This window comes from Meriones unguiculatus, chromosome 2 (genome assembly GCF_030254825.1).
Source record: "Meriones unguiculatus strain TT.TT164.6M chromosome 2, Bangor_MerUng_6.1, whole genome shotgun sequence".
NCBI classification, from domain to species: Eukaryota; Metazoa; Chordata; class Mammalia; order Rodentia; family Muridae; genus Meriones; species Meriones unguiculatus.
This window is the reverse complement of record NC_083350.1, coordinates 146361078-146381984: the sequence shown is the minus strand read 5'-3', so window position 1 is coordinate 146381984 and position 20907 is coordinate 146361078.

Below are 20907 nucleotides of genomic sequence, written 5' to 3'. Positions count from 1 at the left end.
TTACAAGCTCAAGTACATGACCCACCTCCTTAAGTTGTTTGTGTGAGGTGTTTTACCAGATCAACAAAGACAACAAGACCACAAATGAGTGCCGGGGAATTGCAGCTGCCACTGGGATGCTATCTACCCAGGGAGCTTTGAAACTTTTTGCAGGAGGAGGTTGGAAATTTTCGGATGCAGGATAAAGAAATTCTAGTTCGTAAGTCTGAGAGAAGCTCAGGCCAGATAACTGACAGAGTGTACAGAGTAAACACTTCATTCTTGCCTTTTCAGAAAGGACTAAAGAGTGTCAGCAGCTGGAGTAGACATCACTCTACTCTCTGCTTACATCCTGAGATTTCTTGGAAAGAATGCTTGGCTGGTAAAGTGCTTGCTTGATATAATCCCGGTACCAGGGAAGCAGAGATAAGGGATTTCCAGAGCAAGCTGGCTAGCCAGACTAATTAACCAGAACTAGAGACTCCATGGGAAACTCCGCCTCATTGTGTAAGGTCAGAGTGAGCAAGGAAAATACACATTATCAACCTCAGGTCTCCATATACATGTGCACACCCACCCACAAGCATCCACACAGGTGTACCCACACACCTGCAAAGATGCCTTATATACAACCACACATACACCAGGAACATGCGTACAGTAAAAACAAACAAAAACAATGGACTGGAGAGATGGCTCAGCTGTTAAGAGCACTCGTTGTTCTTGCTAAGAAAGGTAGTTCATGTCTGAGCACCCTCATGTGGGCTCACAGCCATCCATAACTCCAGTACCAGGAGACCTGATACCTTCTCTGTCCTCCATGAGCACATGTCACAGTTAATGGTGCAATACATATATGCATAAAATAAATAAAAAATAAGAGCCGCTATGCATAAAACAAAAATGAAAGGGTTCACTGATTAATTCTAACATCTAAAACTTTTAATATAAACTAATGTCACAGATCCCTAGCTCCCACCGCAATAGCTAGGAATGCTGTTAGGTAGCGCCTGACAAAAAAGTAGCATTTCCAACCACATTGCTGTGACCCAGCTTCCTACTGGGCCAGCAGGCATGGCAAATGCTCTCACTTATAATTGGATTTTATTCTGTGACTATAAAATATACATAACCTCTTCCATGATGGAACAAGTAGTTTGGGTCTAACCTAAACCCATTTTTCTGGGCTATGGTTACTTGTATTTGGTTCAGAATAAACCATCTCTTGTTGTCTGTAGAGTGACAGTTGGCCTGTGTCAACTTCAGCCACTGTCGATACGCCCTACGGAAGCTAGCAAAGTCATGGCACATTCCATGTTTTCATCTTTTTAGGAAGCTATGGGATCGACTCTTTCGCCTTAAAAATTTTGCCCTTCCTTAAAATTTAAAACACCATATGAAAAGAAAGAGATAAACCTACCAAGGACTTCGTTGTGGTCGGCTAATATATGCTGTTGTGGTCAAAATATGTATCACACCCGTGGCTCCTTGGCATTCTAATGGAGACTTGACATTCTAAACTTCTCCAAACATTATGTGTTTGGCCCCTGTCCTAAGAGTTAATCTCATGGTTTTATCAGTCCTACCAGGAGCCCCTCTGTGGAGGCAGTAGCTTTCAGAGAACGCTCCTAAGCCTGCATAGCTTTCCCTCTTCCCCCCTTTCTGGCTCTCCTTCAGAGCCCATCCCAAATCCTAAGCATGCTTGTCCTGAAGCTTCAGCTTCTCAGTGTTCTCAGCAGCCCCGCCCCGCCCCTTCCCCTCCCAGTGCAGCTGTGGGGTGACCTCTTTTGCTGAACCTGCCTGTTTTCCTGGGCCCCGCTTCAAGGGCATGGCTATCTTCCAGTTATCCTTCTTTTCCCTGAAGCTTCCAAGATCTACAGCGAGCCTGCCCTGTTGCTGTTTTCTGTTCAACTCTAACAAGGTGCTCCTCCCCAGCCGAATCTGGTTTTACATTCTTTTACCAATGAGAATAAAGAGCCCTGATTCCCAGCTAGCAGCCACCTCTTCTCAAATGTCCGTCCTTCTTCAATCAGCTGAAACCTCGTGCCAAATGGCTTGCCGGGAACTCTACTTCTAAGGGCCCTGTGCTCCTCCTGCGGAGTTCTTCCTTGAGGTGCTCTGGGCCTACAGTCGCTGGTGTTCTCCTTCATCTGCTCAGCTTATGCAGAGCAAGTGTTTCTGCTACACAGGAGACAGGTTGAGAGTCCTATGATAAATGCGAGCTCATCATCCCTCTGAATAACCGAGGCAGGGGCTTTGCTACTGAGACATCACGTCGAAGGCGTCCCCTTTGTTGTTCAAAAACAGTGCGTTGTTTCTTTTAAAGACTCAGCCACCCGAAAGTTGAAAGCATCCATTCTTGGTCTTTGACTATTTCAAAGTTAAAACTCTACGGCTCAAACTCAAGTGTGGCTCGTGTCCAGCATGACTCTATTCTATTTCGTTGATCCCTTTCTAATTATTTTACTTAGAAGCATATTTATTTGACTACTGAAAAAAAAATCAGAAAACCTGCTATTTTAAATTCATCGTCTTCATTCTGAGCGGCTGAGCCTGAATGTCAATGTGCTTTCTCCGGTCCTCAGATGACTCTGCTGCACTTACGTGATGCTGACAGCTAGTTGCTAGTTCAAATTTAAATTTTCTTTGCCTGGGTTATTTAAATTATAATTGGCCCTGGCAGCCAGTGATCACAAAGAGACCCTGGTTACAGAATGTGTATTCTTTAAAAATAATAATGGGGGGGGGAATCACTACAGCAGAAACACCCTCGAACAGAGCCAACACGGTCTGATGAGCATCTAGACACACCGAACGTGACAAAAATTTTGTCTTGCCTTGGTTAGCAGAACTCCTGAGACTTGCAGAAAACCTTAAGGAGCTCAGCAGTCCCTGATGAGGCCTTCAATTTTGTGATTATCTCACAGATTTTTCTTTTTTGGCCTTTGTTTTTATTTTTGTAGATGTAGGCGACACTCAGAAAGCGTTAGGAGTTTCAAATATTTGATATGAACCAGTTTCCTATTGTAATAGAAATAGCTCCGCGTTCTGAACCCGTTGTCTTTTCTGCTGTGCCTGTTGTGCTGTCCTTGTGCCTCGCCTTGATTCTGTTCAGCAACGCAGGATGGAAACCGCTCTACTTCATGTGCGTCTCATGGAGGCTCCACATGCAGAATAAGACTGAGATGAAATTCTTTCACTTTTCTGTGATATTTAAAAGAGAGATGAACTGAATTGTGATGAAAGGCTCGAGCCACAGCTATGCATCTTAATTGCAGACTTTTAAATAATTCCGCAGGTTTCAAGTCCCCAGCTGAGAAACCATACATCTCCCGCAGCCTTTGTGCCTTTTCCCCCAAACATGTGCTGGTCCCAAGGAGACTTTATCTTTGCATGTTGAAATTCAGAGAAAAAGCAGACAGACACTAGAAAAATAAACTCTCAGCAAACTTTTCCTAGCCAAGAAAAAAGGCTTCCCTTAGAAATTTTGAATGTTTGATATGAAATAGTTTTCTAGAACTTTCTCTCATATACTGCATAAAGCAGTCAATATGTGGTGATGGCTTTGCTCCAATTATCTAAAGAATGTAGCAATTAGTAACAACCTGGGGGAATGATACAACATTTTATAACCAGATTATTTTTTCTTTATTTTTGGCTAAGAATTTTTTTATGCTAAGAGAGTGTACATTTTCTAAGGACAGTGTCTTATGAAATAAAATGCTGAAGCTTTTTAGCATGGGCCAAACGATGAAACTATGTCAGTGGAGCAGTGGGAGGTATGTGTGACGAGACACCAGCTAAGGAATATTTCCTAACACCAGGGTAGAATCTGGGTTTTCAGAACACAAAGGAAAGAAGCCAGGTTTTTACTGTAGGGCAAAGAGAACAGAATTAATAACAGCATAGCACTGTGCTGAGATACAGCCAAAAGTGCAAGGTCAGGAGTGACATCACTGGAACCCAGTAACACTTCAAAACTGTGGCTTTCTGAAGTCTGGGAATCCACTCAGACTTGTCTGTGTTACTGCCTGGTGGAGTGATTATATTACAGCCAGAACATTTCCCAGCAATACCTCATCTCAAAGGGCATTCGTTCCTTCTTTTGAAACTCAGTGCTTTAAAATGAGCCATCCATTTTGACTCATCCCTGAGTTCATTTTGATGGTACCTGAGTCAGAGAAATAGGGATGAGGGAAAATACACAGAGGAGGGAATACAAGTGTGCTTCCACAGTCTGCTGTAACTAGAGATTGAACAAGCATCAATAATTCCCTTATTGCAGCCTCCTTTCCATGCCAAATGCAAAGGTTGGGGTATGTTTGCAATTGTTTCTTCATCCTAAGAGCTTTCTTCTCCCCTGCACTTCTCCACTGCATGTGGGTGAGCAAAATCACACACACACACACACACACACACACACGCACACACACATGCACACTGAGTCTCACAGACACAATCTGCAATCTGGATTATGCCTCCTCCCAATTCCCAGCATCAGGACCAGGGAGGGCAAAGGTTAACTACTGAGGGCAGCGTTCAGCCCTGGAGGTGATACCTAAGCAGCCTTTCTCTGCTTTGCTTGCCTTACACAAACTGTCATCCCCACAGACTTAAGGTCCTTTTCTCTTGTCTTTGCTCCCCAAACTTACTGTTCTTCATGGAAACTGTTTCCTGCAGTGTCAATCATTTCACAGTCTGGCTGTCTCACATTTATGTGTAAAATACACACATTTATACACTTTATACACTTCGGCTTCCTTTTCTCTTGCTAATATGTCCTTAGTTATAGAGGTCTGTTCTGACTAAGAAGCCATGGCACTACTATATGTGTGTGTGTATGTGTATAAAGTTTAAAATAATTTTTATTATGTTGACTGAGTATGTGTCTGTCTGTGTGTGTGTGTAAATTGCTGGAGTTGGTTCTCTCTTCCTCTATGTATGTCCTGTAGAGCAAATGCAGGTCACCAGGCTTAGTGACAGTAGCACCTGTATTTCTGAGCCACATCAGCCCTCTTATTTATTTATTTTTTCCAGAAAGACAGATTTCAGAAGTAGTAACACTCTGTCCAAAGTTTCCTCATAGCCAAACTTTGGGCAGAGTGCATGGAATCTTATGAAAGAAGGGGGAGATAGAAAGACCTGGAAAGGTATGGAGCTCCACAAGAAGAACAACAGAACCAAAAAATATGGTCCCAGGGGTATTTTCTGAGACTGATATTCCAACCAAGGACCGTTGATGGAAATAACCTAGAAACCCTGCACAGTTGTAGCCTGTGGCAGCTCAGTCTCTAAATGGTTTCCTAATAAGGGGAAACCGGGATTGTCTCTGACATGAACTCAGTGGCTGGCTCTTTGATCACCTCCCCCTGTTTGGGATGAGCCTTTCCAGGAGTCAGAGGAAGACTATGAAAGACAGTCCGGATGAGACCTCATAGGCTAGCATCAGATGGAAGGAAAGGAGGTCCCCAGTGGCCTGGGGAAGGGACATGGGAGGAGACGAGGAGGGGAAGGGGGCAGGATTGGGAGGAAATGAGGGCAGGAGCTACAGGTGGTATACAAAGTGAATGAATTGTAATAAATAAAAAATTATATAACAATAATAACAAAAAGTAAAGACTATAGCATAAAAAAAAAGTAGTAACACATGAGCACTTGCTTCACTCATAAGAGAAATCATCCAGACTTGAACCATACCGGTTAATATCAAGGACTTTTACTGTATCTGTATGAGAGCAAATACATCCAGTTTGTTCTTTCTTTTAATTAATTAGGTTCTGTTGGATGCTTGTCAGGTACTGCTAAAGGAATTTCTCACAGAAGCCTGGGTTCTGGCAGCCTCAGTAATAGAGATGTAGCCACCATGCCGATGTGCTAGTCAATGAAACTATGAATAGGAAAAAGCAAAAGGAGTTGCCATTGTGATCACATTGGGAAGAGAAATAAACACAAGAGTCTAATGACCCCAGGACGTCCTTTGGGGTACTGGCATGAGTGTAGGTCTAAACAGAGGGCAAGAGGTATTCATAATAAAACGGATTGAGTCAAGTCCCACGCATGACTGACACCCTATGTCGCAGTCTTGGTCCTGCAAGGGGTCCAGGAGGTTGTTAACATGTCGTTCTGTTCGCCACCAAGGATGCAGCCTGTCCTGTGTCCTGTGAGGATTTGCCCTTTCCTGAGTGCAGAGTGAATCAGGAGAAAAGGTGAAGGCAGAGGCACCAGGCTTCCATCAGCTTTCAGCTGACGCCTGGGCCCAGGTGAGGCTTTGGTTCACAGTGCTGTGCCAGGCAACCTGGAAAACAATGCAGAGCATAACAGCGGGTCCCAGCCGAGATGGGCTGATTCACATATTTATTACCTGGGATCCACCTGACAGTTTGTGCTAACAAGGTGGCTCCAGGAGTCAACTTAAAATAGTTCATGCTAATGAGCTAACTCAGTGTGGGGGCTGGCCATGCTAATTAGTAAGGCTTTGACCTGGCTCTGCCTTTGGCAAGGAGAGAGGAGAGGGGCTGGAGTTTCTGCTCAGACACCTGGCAAGAATTCAACCAAAGATGCCCACATCATGGAGTCCCAGTATATCTGCTTGATGATACTCACATACATTTCCTGCAATAGCAGTGCTCCAAGCCAAGACACACACACACACACACACACACACACACACACACACACACACACACACACACATACACACACTCACCACGCACTCAGGCAAGCACACGTACACCAGACAAATGGACAGAAGGACTGACCACAGTGAGGCTTCACCTCTGGACCTCCCTTCTCCGCTTCTAGCCTGTGCATTTTTTTTTTCCTGTATGTTCTTTGATTGAAATAAACACAGCAGTAAACATAATTGGCTTCTGAGAATCCCAGGAGTCTACCAGCTTATTGAAAGTGAAACTGGTTTGGGAAGACATGATTTCCTGGTAGCAGCAGTGCAGCGGGAGCCAGAAAAAAGCATGGCTGCAGCAGTTGGTGGTTTGGTTTTGGTTTTGCCTTTTTGTTCATTTTTTTGTTTTTGAGACCTCTATCTACTAGGATGAAGTCAAGAATCTTAACTCCATTGCAGAAAAGGATTTCAGGGCAACTCATTATGAAGTAGAATTGAGCTTATTCAGAAGAGACTTTAACACAGACTTAAGCACGAGGGTTAAGAGAAAGAGAGTTACTGGGGGCGGTGAGGAATGATGAGATACATCCAAGAGTAGGGGTGGGGGTCCTCAAAAGAAAGCCACTCTTCACCAACTTTACCATAAACCTACCTATGATATGAGTGGATGCTGAGCTTGTAACTCAAAGGTGGCTAGGTTTGAGATCATGCAGTGGTTCCTGTGGACACTGGGTGGGATTATAGCTGATGAGGTAAAACTATATCTCAAACGGGCTTCATGCAAAGTTAAGAGACGTCTACATCAACAAAACTCTATGGTCCTATTTGTAAGAGTCCTAGAAAATCAGGTTTACTTCTGGGAAAGGAATAAGCCATACTTGAAGGTTACACGTGCTCAGGCCTCAAGCCGGTTCATTGCAATTTTATCATTCCTATTTGAAATTGTGCTATATGAAAGGAGTCTCGTCTCCATGTAGATAAACTTCATGCCAGGTTTTGTTGATTGTGCTAGATTTTTTTGCCTCTCAGCTGACTCCTGGTGTGCTGGCTAGTTTTATGTCACCTTGACACAAAGTAAAGTCATCAGAGATGAGGGTACCACAACTGCGGCGAAAATGCCTTCTCTCCTGGGGGCCCTCAGGAGATAAACTGAGGCAGAGAGAGTGCAGGCAAGAGGAGCAGAGAAAGAAAGAATGAGAGTGGCAGATGGGTTATATCTGAAGCACCTGGCCCAGATGATGTCATAGGCATAGGATGCAGGTACTGACATAGGACATAGAAGGTTGTCAGGACCCTGAAGGCCCCGAAAGGCAGGCCAATTGAATTGCCTGCACAACATAACATCTTTTACACAACATTAATACAGGAGATTCTTCATAGAAATGACAATGCCTATGTCCAAACTAAAACCAGATCTCAGGGTGCGGAAATCAGTATCTGAATACACAGTGCACAAGACCATCCCCCAACACAGGAACTTATAGCTGGAGTCTTATCCTTGAGCTGACATGAGGCCTGCAGACTGAGTGTGTGGATACCTGTAGAAGCCCGGCAAGTTTTCATCAACCAATTGGTTCGGTTTTTTGTTTGTTTCTGTTCTGTTTTGTTTTATTTTTTAAGACTTAGCCATCATTTCTTGCATGAAGAAAATAACATTACCGAAATTGCTGGCCATTATGAAGATAAAAAAGAAAATGGAATGGTTGTTTTAGAAGATATTTATTACATAAGATATTTATTACTACAAAATCAGGTACCCAGTTAATGCTTGATGATGATTATTTGTTGGGAAATCACACTATGCTATGACTGTCTCAGTAACAACCATACACCACAAAGGGTGGAGCAATGCCTGGGCACAAGGCCATCTGTCACCTGTCAGATCTCAGAGTGCTGCCTGTCATCAGAATCAAGCTGAAATGTCACTGGGAACTCTTTGCAGGTGATTAATGATTTAATCTTCATCTTTGAGATTAAAATTACAAGAACCACGGGACAGAAATACATCTGAAATACCGAAATCTAACTGAATGTAAATTCTCACCTAAAACAGAGCTACCTTGATATAACATGAAATAGATAGAACAGCAGCAAACTGGGCCTGTTTCCCATGACTGTGAGAAGACTCAGCCCTGTTAGGAAAGGGCATTGTTAAGCTGCATGTGAGAACTGACTGAATGCTAAATGAAGAGATACATGCAGAGGAGCCTAATGCTTGACTCCTCAGAGACAAAACAACTGGAGGGACTACAGTCATCATTAAGAAGTGAACCAATGCAGCTGGAAATTGCGATGCCTGAAGCTTTAGCCCCAGAGGAGAAAAACAGAAAACAAAGAGATGCAACAGTTTCAATGAACCTGTAGACATGTTCTCTTCACTGTGCTTGGCCCATATTCCTAGGTGATCCCTTTCAGCTGAGAAAAAAATTCATTATCCCCCCTTCTCACTCGGGTTCTATCATGACCAAATGGTTCGGTCCACTCAGAATTCCTTTCCCAAAGCCCTGCGAACACACTTACAGTCAAGGAAGTATAGCAGAAATTATGGAGAACGCTGCCTGAGGACTCACCAGCAGGCTCACACTTAGCTAGCTTCCTTATGCAGCCCAGGACCACCTGCCTAGGGAATTGTGCTGGGCCCTTTTCTATCAATTAACAATCAAGTCACATACACACACACCCCACAGGCATCTGATATGGGTACTCCCTCAACTGGGTTCCCTTTCTCAGGTGACTCAAAGCTGTGTGAAGTTGACACTTAAAGCTAACTAGGATAGTGGTCAAATACATGTCAGCATTAATTAATTGCCAGGTAGGCTTGTCACAATTTGTGCATAAAGTAAGGTGAGCCAGGGAAGTGGACCTTTCTCTCAGCATTGGATAAATGAGGAGAAGCCAGGGTCAAGCTGACTGCATGGACCCAGGTGTTGGCAGGAGAGTTGTTTGTTCCTGAGGTTAGTGATTGCTATCTCTAAGGCTGTATTTTACTGTAAAAAAATAAATAAATAAATAAATAAATAAATAAAGGTTTTATTTCCTTACTACTCTACAATTTATTCAAGAAGTAAAAGCTTATCAGCCAATATAAATTTGCTGACTACTTTAAAATTTGCAAACCTGGAGCTTATTAAGCCTAAGCTTAGTAAGAAAACAAAACATGTACTCCTAAAAATCTATGTGAACCTTTCATAAATGAATAACTAAAAAAGAGTTCTGGGGAGGAGGATATTGCTAAATAAAAGAGCACCTGCCTAGCACACCTGATGTCTTGGATTTGATCTCCAGTATGAAAAAAGAAGAAAGGGTATGAATTAGTCATTTATCTGGTATCTAGATACCAGGTATCTAGAATCTGGTCTCTCTCTCTCTCTCTCTCTCTCTCTCTCTCTCTCTCTCTCATATCTAGCTAGCTAGCTATCATCTAGCTATTGTTTATCTATATCTAATCTATCTATCTGTATACATACATGCATATACATACAAACAAATCATATGCATATACCCATACACATATATAAGAGATTTATTGATGTTGCATTCAGACAATGGTATGGGTAGTCCAACAATGGTTGTCTCCTGCAGGAAGGCCAAGAATCCTGTTCAAAGGCAGTTCAGCCCATGAGAATGGATGGCCCAGTAGTCCCAAACAGGTGCTAGAGTCCCAGGGAATTCCTAGAAAGCTGGTAGTCTTCCATCTTCATTGGAATCCTGACAGAGTAGGTTTGAACACCAGCAACAGGATAGATGGGCTTGCCAGGCAAAGAGAAGGCAAAGGACATCTTCCATGTCATTTATGTAGCCCAGAAGTTCTGTGCATCACACCCTTGAACTTCAGCTTAAATGCCCACACATCTACAAAGCCTTTCTTGCTTCAGAGTCACTGGAGAAAGTGGACTGGCCTCTGCTCCGAGCTGAAGGTAGGTGGCAGGTGCAGAGCCTCTGGCTTTGGGCGGGAGATCGGCGCTCCAGTCAGCTTCCCTGATAACCTTTGACTCCTCAAATGACTGATGACTGGCTTACCTTTTGCACTGATCACACCTGCCATGCAGAAAGCATCTCCCAGTGCTTCCTCCACACCATGCAAAGCACTTTAGGTCAATACCCATATATTTCTCACCTCTGTCACCACGTGAGGCTGCAGGATGTCACCTCTGTCAGCTACTGCCATGCTCACACATTGGTAAGCTAAGCTCAGCAGGGGCAGAAATCTATATTCCCAGAAGCTAACACAGTGTTTGGGACATTGACTTTACTAGATGCCTCTTGAATAAATTAATTCATTACAAGCAACGAACCTAATTTCTGGGTCAGTGTATTCATGTCGCAGAATACTAAGAAAGTGTGGTTAGCACTGTACATTGAAGCCAGGCTGTGGGCTGTGTTTCCCTCCACGCTAAGAAGTTTTATGTATCTTGACAGAGGTTAATCACTACAGTTTTTATTCTTTTGAGTGTAGGATAACAATTATCAGTATGATTTGAAAAAATTGCCATGACAGCAATTTGAAAGTCCTGGAAAAGAAGAGTAGAGGCAAGTGGCAGTTTCAAGGTTCTTGAGATGAAGAAGATTCATCCCCTGATCCCCCACTCCACACCTCCATCCTACCCGCCCATCCTACCTACACACATAGTTCAGGGGAGGTTGCTGTGAATGACTAGAAAGGTGCCAGCGTTAAGAAGGGGAGATGATTGCCACTCTTTGGTTCTCAGTCTCCAAAATGACCACAGTAATGGGGGGAATTAGAAAGTATGACATAGGTGTTTGTTGCTGCCTTAGCTTCCTTCATTCTTGCTGAGTGAGATAAAACGCTCTAACAAAGCACCTTAAGGGAGAAAGTATTTATTTGTTCACAAACCCAGGTCATAGTCCATCATGGCAGGAAAGTCAAGGCTGCAACTCAAAACATCCAGTCATATCCACAGCCCGAAACAGACAAAAATGAATCGGTGTGTGTGTGCTTACTTGCTCCCAGCAAGCTTTCTCTACTTTTGTACAATCCAGAGTCCAGCCCAGAAAATGGTTCCTATCTCAATGAACCCAATTAACACCAACCATCACAATTATTACCATAACCTGACAACTGATACTGGGCAGCCAATAGAAATGTCTGCCTAGCGAGGGCAGGAGCTCACACCAACGTCCTTCTTGAACATTCTGCGTGCTTGCTCAGCACCAAACAACTAAGCACATCTAAGGATTCAGAAGCAGCAAGGGGATTGACATGTGACAAGCAGACTATAAGCTGTATTTAAAAGCATTCATGATAATGGATGCATTTGATGCTTGAATTGGGGATGTGACAGAAAAAGGAAGGAAAACAGTCTTTGTGGGGTTCATAGTACAGCTCAGGCAAGGGCTTCCCAAGGAGATTGCTCTTTCTATCATGTGGTCTGGATCTCACTAGAGATGTAGACAGAACGATTTATGTTGAAGAATAGAAATATAAATGCTTTGTGAAATTTTACTGAAATGAGAAATGTGTGTTTGACAGACAGCTACATAAAGCTGGGAGAAGCAGCATGCATCCACTTTACACATTGCATAGCTTGGTAGTTTCTTAGAATCACATGAGATTCTGGGGTTCAGACCTACTTTCACAAACAGAGATACAAGGATATAAAACATATTTTATAAACCCTACCTACCTTGTGTGTATCTGAAGTATGTTGCAGATGTGCTGATTGAAAGATATAGATGATTTTTGCTACGGCCTTTCATTTGAGGTTGGATTGGGGTTCCCTTCTTCTTCCTCATTGATTTTTTTTTTCTTGTCAACTTGACACAAGCTAAGGTATTCTGGAAAGAAGCCTCAGTTAACAAATGCCTCCATCAGATTGATCTATGGTCAAGCCTGTAAAGGCCTTTTCTTGACTCATGTGGAAGGACCCAACCTACCACAGTGATGCCATCCCTGGGATGGGGCTCCTGGGTTACGTAAGAAAGAAAGCAATCTGAGTAGGCCATGGGAACAAGCCAGTAAACAGCATTCCACCATGACCTCTGCTTCAGTTCCTGCCTTGTGTTCCTGCCTGACTTCCCTCAGTGATGGACTGAAGTCTGTTAGCCAAATATAAACCCTTTTCTCTTGGAGTTACGTTTGCTCATGGTGCTTATCACAGCAATAGAATACAAATGATCGCATTCCTTTAGCTTTGTGAAACCCATAATTCTGATTGTCTGTGTGCTAGCCATGATGTGTTCAAGCACAGATATGTGAACAGAGAGGGACAGCTCATTGTATCAGAAGATAGTCTCTGGGCTGATGTCAGAGATTATTTTCTGTCACGCTCCACCATCAATCATGGAGCAACTGCTCAGGATTCACAATTGTAAGAATTAATATTTGGCACCTTTTAATACTGAGACATTCTAGTTAAGAATCTTAAGCCCTCAAGGTAGAAAATATAGTCTTTCCTTGGAACTGATGAGTCATTTCTAGTTGCTTGGAAAACTATTTAAAAGTACAGAAAGTTTTATTTCTGCTAAATATAAATAAATGTTTATTTTAAAAAGCAGTCAATTATCAAGTTTGAAAAGCTTGGAGATCCTAGTTGAAGATCCTAAGACAGTAACAAACAATCACTGATGTTTCTGTCGGACGCTCAATGGAAAAACAACCAATGCAGTTAAGTGTATCTTAGAGCATGATCTGCAGGGACCAATGCATAGCCAATATCTTGAGATAACAATGGGTTTAGAAAGTAATTTGTTAAATACTTTTTGAACTGCCCATCCATCCACAATTAACTTGATTTAGATGAAAAAGAAAGCTAAGACAGTGGAATGCCATGTGGTAGATCCATGTTTTAAGTCTGAAGAGACACAGGGAATAATAGAACTACCAACTGAGTCTAAAGTGCTGTGTACATATTAGAAAAGCATCATGCATAAGAAAACATTTTTATTTCCTGCTTGCTGTAGGCATTTTTCTAGAACAAGAGTCCCTCTAACTGACTGTGCTTTTACAATGCATTTATTACACCACAAGGGTTTGAAAATAACGAGATTTCTGCAGATAATTTGTTTTGCTTTTTATGAACTAGTTCTCTACATTGTGCTTTTCGGAGAGAGAAAAAACAAAACCAAACAAAACAAAACCCACCTAGACATTGTTTTAGATAATACAAAGAAAATCCTAACACTGTGTAATCACTGATTGTTTCAAGGAGGGTATAAATTTCAGATTTTCTTTTAGGTTGTTTGTTGATTGACTGATTGACTTAGAGATAGGGCTTCCTGTCTCTCAGGTTGCCTCTCACTATATTACAGGCAGGGATTACAGACACCCCCCACCACGCTCATTTTTATAGAGTGCTATCGATCAAACTCCGCTTGTGCCTGCTTGCTGAGCACTGTGAGCTACTTCTCCAGACTGCTTTTCACAGTTTTAGTGTGTGGGTGTAGAAGAGAGTGTTGCCCTGAAGATGAGGAAAGAGATCATCCCATTGGTCAAAATTTAGCAAGGGTCACTGAACGGTGACTAGATAATAAGATGGGGCGGGGATTGCATTCCTGTGACCCTCATTAAGCTTCCCTCTGAGGGAAAAGCCTGTCGACACTTACCAGCTGTTGCTACCGTGGTTGACTTGGTTAAGTTACCTGGCTTCCTTGAGGCTTCTCTACTTACCATTACTTTCTGGACTTTCCAAGTCCTATTCAGGAGATGGGAATATATATTTAAACGTATTAGAATAAATCTATTCATACATATATGTGTGTCTATGTAAATTATAATCTATAAAACATTTGATTGCTGATGATTTTTCTCATGCTTGTTAAAGTGGAGCAAACATTCCTTCCTAGTTGGAGATTCCAAGCTGATCAAGTGGCCGAAACCATGGAACATCAGTGAACAAAGGCTGCTGTCAGGAAGAGAAAATAGCAGTCCTAGCTTACGTGTCTAGCGTGAAGGAGCCCAGTGCTTTAAGTTGTACTAGGACAGGGACCTGGGAAACATCAGCTGCCTGTATTCTGACTCCCATATCACTTCCTAATCCTCGGATGCTGAGCAAGAGTCCTTGAAATCCATCTTGCCCTATGTCTCTCTCTCTAGCCTGGTCCGGGGAAGGATCCAGGGGTGCTACCTGTTAAAAGCAATGCCCTTTTTCACCCAACACCTCCACATGGTCGACGTCCCCTTGCCTGATGGTGCCTTTATTTGCAGGCTTGAGTCATGATAATTACTGTAACACCCTATATTACACCATTGTTCTTCAGGGGGAACATGGGTTCCAAGCAGCATTCACTAGGCAGGCAGGAAACTAGGACAATTACTGAAAATTACTGGGTTTTAAGCACAGTGTTCTGATCCCTCCCCTGACCTCAACAATAAGGTACAAATGCCTTTTATTGGAAAAATAACAGATCACACTGCTTCAGTATCCAATAAGCTAGATTCATGAAGTTTGGGCATTATGTATTTTAATTGCTATTTGTCCCAATTAAAAAAAAAATCTATATTTTTTTGCTGCTCCTCACAATCAAAATCACACTTTTTTGTTTTTGTTTTTGTTTGTTTGTTTGTTTGTTTTTGCAATATGAGGGATTGAACCCACAGCGTTACACTGGGAAGGCAGACTTTCTTCCAGGAAACTACAGTTCCAGCTCTTTTTTTATACTTCATTTTCAGATAGTGTCATTAAATGGCAGACTCTGGACTTGAACGTGGGATACTCTGCCTCTCCATGGAACGGTGGGATGACAGGCCTGTGATACCGGGTTCAGCTTCAGTCGTCACTGCTGATCGGTTGAAATTGTGTCTCCAACCCTACAGCTTCCAGATCTTTCTGGGTTTCCTTGGGGAAAACCTTCTTTGTTATGTGCACAATACTTTCAAGCTCTGTTGAGCATCTAGTGTGCCTGTTACCATGGTTACTTATTTGTAACCATCCATACTACAGCATTAGCACTTGGTGGGTCCCAGGCAAGTCCACCTCTGCTCCCAGCATCTGCCCCACGAGCAATCAAATCCAGTTGAAAGGATCATGATACCTGGGCTTCATGACTCTTTTAGAAAGGCCCCCCATCTTACTAATTCCACAAAACAATTTACCTCTTCAGTTGCCTAGTTCTTTTGATTTGTTTCCTTCAGACTTCAGAATGAGGAGAGAGATGAATATTAAAATGATTTCTAATAAACATGCTATTATGGATGAGTTACAATTATACCATGTTTTCAAAGGCAACCTATCCTCTGATAAAGAATGCCAATCCTGGGTAAATTTTTCTGTCTTCTGTGACTTTTGACTAATCATGATCTCATGCTGTTGGAAAGATGGTGCAGGCTCTTTTATAGGAATGGACCCTCCCCACATGTGCACTAGATTCTAATGTCCTAATCAGGACATTTCTACCACCCTCTCAAAGCCCCGGGGAGCATCCAAGAAGAAGAGGTGGGAAGAGTGTAAGAGACAAGCTAGGGAGAAGGGACGCGAGATGCTATCTGCTACGAATAATGTGGCCAGTGCCATCATGATCTCTGCAGGTGTCCTTGTCTGCACTGACCTGCACAGACTGGCCCAGTCAATTGTCAGTCACAGAAAGGAAAGGCTCATAGGTCCTACCCCTCTGTGCTGACCCACTGATTGCTGATGGATTCTGGAGGAGAGGCAGTGATTGTTTTCCAGGCTCCACTGGACAGTTCTGCACCCACAGTCACATAGAAGGCTCTGGTGGGACACACACACACACACACACACACACACACACGAGCAGAATGTAGGAAAGGGATCTGTAGGGAGGTAGAAAGACATAAGAGAAGATGGTGTCTTAGTTTCTATTGCTGTGAAGGGACACCATGACCACGGCGACTCTTATAAAGGCGGTAGGCCACGCGATTAGCACTGTATTAAGTTACAAAGGTACACAACATTTGCATTTTGTCCTAAAGAAAAATCACAATGATAAGTAAAAGTATACGAATTTTATAAGTTAAGCTTTGTCTACTAAATGAATCAGTTTTAGCCTGGATATTCTGAGGGCCATAGACACTCAATGAGCCAATATGAGAGAGTGTGAGAAATAGCAGTTCATTTTAACCTGAATCTTAACAATAAAAATTTTAGATGAAACTGAAACTGAGATTCACAAAATTATATATATATATAATATTTTGTGGTTAATATAGTCTGGATTGTACTGTTTTCACATGAAAAGAAATTGTCAGGCAAACATGCATATTTCCAGAATATTGTGGAATATTTCTAATGCTGGTCAGTTTGGCTATTATAAGCCAGCACTTACAGATGTGAGGCTATTAATTTAATCTTACTTGTCCAGTAGTTGTTATGAATGCATCTTGGTTATTTGTATCACACTGAACTGAGTTATTTCTGTACCTGAAAAGCACATGAAATTCTAGAGCCCAGTTTGGGGAGGGAGTCAAGATTGGGTGATGATGGAGAAGCTGTTGTCAAAGGCTGTTACTCGGTGGTTAGAGAAGAAAATATGGGCTCTTGTGTGTCTGAAAGAACCAGCTCTGCAGCACGAGAGAATTGACGGCCTGCATTATTGTGGTAGGACTGACAGAAGGTAGAATTCTGAACAAGTTGCTTTGTATAAAATCTGAAAACTTACTTAGCCGGAGAGACATATAGTTAAATATGCTCATGTATAGACACACGCACACACAGCTATCTCATCTGTGTCTGTTACTTATTAGCATGAACTGAATAGAGGCTTTACGTTTATACCGTGAATACTTCCCTATTATACACAATTTCATGATAATGGCTGCTGCATGTCACGTGGGTGTTTGAAAACCCAGGCTGAATGCATACTGGGCTTTCAGCTAGATGGATTGTTTCTCATTTGCATACCCCCTTAGACTTAGCCAATCAATTTACATAATGTTCTAACATTGTCCATTTCAGTGAGAAAGCAGCAAGCTTCAAAGCAAAAGAGTCAGCAATGCTGACAATGCTATGTTTGTACTTGGTAAGCATTTCTCCTTCCATTCCTGTGAGCAAAGCTTGGGTCCCACCTCTTGGCATTTTGTCTCCAGCTTTACAAGAGAAGCTTTGGTGTAGGATTGGGTAAGAATCTTTGGGGTTTTTTGTTGTTGTTGTTGTTTTTGTTATTTTTTTTTCTTTTTTAACACAGCAAGATATATCATATAAGATCTGGAGACATGGCTTAGTGCTTTCTATACCTGAACATGGTGGTACCTGCCTTTAATTCCAGCACTCAGGAAGTAGAAGCAGGTGGATCTCTGTGAGTTCAAGGCCAACCTGGACTACAAAGTGAGCTTTAGGGGAGTCAAGGGTACACAGAGAAACAAAACAAAACAAAACAAAACCCAATAACAACAAAGAAGAATGTTTGTTGCTCTTGCACAGGATGATCTGAGCTCAGTTCCCAGCACCCACACCAGAAAGCTCACAATCCACTGTGATTCCGGCTCCAAGGCATCTGACACCCTCTTCTTGCCTCTGAGTGCACCCATGTCCATGTGACCATACTCACACACACGTATGAACATTAACAAAACTAAAATTAAAATCTTTATTAGGAGTTGGGGAGTCAGAAAGGGGACCGCAAGATCACTAAAGCAACTGGATCCAAACCAGCTGTTCTGGGAACATTACGCTCTGTGCTGGAGAGTTTTATGTCAACTTGACGCTAAAGTGAACTAAAAAAAACTGAAGTCATCTGAGAGGAGGAATCCTCAATTAAGAAAATGCTTCTATTAGATTGGGTTGTAGGCCTACCTATAGGGCATTTACTTAATTAGTAACTGATGTCAGAGGGCTCAACCCATTGTGGGGGATGTCATCCCCAGGCTGGAGATCTGGGTGCTATATGAAAGCAGGCTGAGTCAGTCATGAGGAACAAGCCAGTAAGCAGCACCCCTCCATGGCCTCTACCAGCTGTAACACTGGAATTTGTTTGATTTTGGGAATTAAGATTTGTGAAATTTAATGGCACAAAAACAATGATGGCATCAGCTCCTACCTCCAGGTTCCTGCCCTGTTTGAGTTCCTATCCTGATTTCCTTTGATGAACTGTGATGCGGAAGTGTAAGCTGGGTAAACACTTCCTCCCCAGCTTGCTTTTGGTGATGATGTTTCCGTCACAGTAATAGACACTAAGACAAGCTCCAACTGCAGGCTTTTGGGCTTTGATGTTGGGCTCCATGTGATAGGTTTAGCTTTTAACTCAGACCAAAACTCCACCTTTGCAACTTCTAGAACTCCTCACTGAAGTCCTATAATCATGCCCGAGAATACACTTCATGAAGCAAGACCCAAAGCACTTCACCATTTGAAACACATAGCTTCCTTCTTAGGCCTCAAGAAACCCTGGATTAGTTCACCAATGCAAACCGTTTGGTTTGTCTTGAGCTGCAACCTTATTTAACAAGTGCAAAATATTCATTTAACTATTACCATGAAGAAAAGAGAGTCACTCGCCATTGCTCAGCTTTTCTCACCAGCTAGAACCACCACTGTGCCTACCCATTTATTCTCTGAAACCTCCTTAGGGGCCTTTGGTGCACAGTCAAATGTCACAAAGCTAGCACAGCTTGCTACAGTGGTAGGTAGATGCTTCTGTCCCAGTCGTCTTATTTTGCGCACATCAGGTCACCCTGCCTTGTGACAGGTGTATTTTGCCACCTCCAGCATGCCTTGTAACTGTGGGTTACTAACCTCTCGGGACTGTAGCTGCCTCGAGGCTCTGGCTGTCTCAAAGACTGATTCCGTGGCACGCAGCAGTGTCTGCCTGCTCTAAAGTTTGTGCCTGGGGAATATCAACGTATGAAAATATTGCTTAGAAAATAGAACAATCTAAAAGTAGATGTGACTTCCAGTATGGCCTAGGGTTTTTTTGTTTTGGTTTGGCTTGGTTTTTGTTTATGGCGTTAGATAACACCCACAAGTACTCCATGTATGGGTTCTAAGAGCGATGATCAATTCTTAGTAAGATTCCCATAAATCACAAATGAAAGTGTTGGAAACCCCTGGCTAGAAAGTGGCAGTGCTCAGACCCAGTCAGGGAACAATTTAATACCTATTACCAGAATGCAGTGTTTGAAGTTTAGTTTGTGGTTTAAGTAGCCTGACCCATGGGATTCGTTTCTGAAGAAGGAAAAAGAGCCAACACTGACTCTTTGGCTGTTGAAACATGTAATTCATGGTCTGGTGAAGACTCGTGTATAGAAACGCCAGAGAAGGCTTTCATTACTAAAAGCAACATAAAATATGGATCACCGTATTTCCCCATTAATCAGGGAAGCAGGAGCCTGAGACATAAGGTCAGGCTCTTGGGTGTTGGTACTCATCAAAACCACTCTAAGTGCCATCAGGAAGAACAATGCTGGTCATAATAACAAGATTGTTTTATTTACTTCGCGGTGAAGACTTCCTTGATGCTTTAAACGACTCAGATCCTTCTAACTTTCAAATATTAAGGAGATAAGTCACAAGAAAAGGAATCCTTTGCACGGAGATTACTTCTGATTTGGTGTCTCTTTTTCTGACCTGTAAAATCATTTCACTTACTTACCAATGGAGGTTTTTTATGCTTGCAGGGATGATGAAAGTGCTTTTTTTTTTTTTTTTTTTTTTACATATGCTGTATTCTTTTTTAAAGGTTTGTTATTTATTTATATATGTGTGTGTGCCTGTGTGTGAACATGTGTGCAGGTACCCTCTAAGGCCAGAAGAGGGCATTGGCATTCCCCGGAACTGGAATTATAGGTGGTGAGGAGCTGCCCAGTGTCCATGCTGGGAAGTAAACTGGAAGAACAGAAAGCTCTCTTCCCCTCAGAGCCATCTCTGCAGAGCCAAGCGTGCTGTTCTTCTGATATGAAGGTTATTCATTGGGGACTGTGAGCGTCTTCTGCCCCTGAGGAAAGAGTCATGAGCTACAGTTCATGTGCTGCTGTGCTCCTGACTCTGCTAGTTTACTCTAAAACCATCACTCCACCATCACAGTATAGCTATAGTAGAGTTGAAGTCCTTTTAGGGTGTCCTAAACACATCCCAACTCAGCAAGCTGAAAACAATAAATTCTAGCTGTGTTTCTGGGGACCACCCAAGAGCAGTTGCTCTAGAGTTTTGTTTTGACTATTGGTCTTAATTTAAAAGTGGAGATGTTTACAAATGCAAGATGAAGATGCTGATTGCTCCCCTGTGATTCATTGCAAGAAAGAAAGGAAGAAGGGTGAGCACAGTGGTTCAGCGGCTAACAAACAGCACTTTCCTCTAAGCCTGATGACAGTTCAACCACCAGAATGCTCAGTGGAAGCAGGGAACCAAACCTACCCCTGAAAGACATCTTCTGATGTTCACACACATGCTGTGGTACAA